The sequence below is a fragment of the Sinocyclocheilus anshuiensis genome, unplaced genomic scaffold (genome assembly GCF_001515605.1).
Source record: "Sinocyclocheilus anshuiensis isolate Anshui unplaced genomic scaffold, SAMN03320099.WGS_v1.1 scaffold1391, whole genome shotgun sequence".
Classification (NCBI taxonomy): domain Eukaryota; kingdom Metazoa; phylum Chordata; class Actinopteri; order Cypriniformes; family Cyprinidae; genus Sinocyclocheilus; species Sinocyclocheilus anshuiensis.
Window position 1 is genome coordinate 633,469 of NW_015540990.1, and position 266 is coordinate 633,734.

The 266-nt window shown below is 38.3% G+C and overlaps 1 protein-coding gene across 3 annotated transcripts in view; it reads right to left on the bottom strand.

The window, feature by feature from the left end:
- The window catches only part of LOC107690205 (RNA-binding protein 26-like), a 16,177-nt gene that overhangs the window by 8,436 nt on the left and 7,475 nt on the right, over positions 1-266 (bottom strand). The gene's annotated exons all lie outside the window — the stretch shown is intronic.

Consider the following 266-nt stretch of genomic DNA (forward strand, 5'->3'; position numbering starts at 1 on the left):
GTTCGGTATTCGGCCCAGTGTTTCATTTTGTTCGGTTTCGGCTTCGGCCAAGAATTTTCATTTCAGTGCATCCCTAATCTTTACTTAATATCCTTATGATTTTTCATAAAATCGATAATTTTGACCCATACAATGTATTTTTGGCTATTGCTACAAATATACCCGTACTAATGACTTGTTTTGTGCTCCAGGGTCACATATATTATCGATCAAATAAATGCAGCCAACCCTCTACGGACACCTTGGCAATTGAATCGCCATTGGCT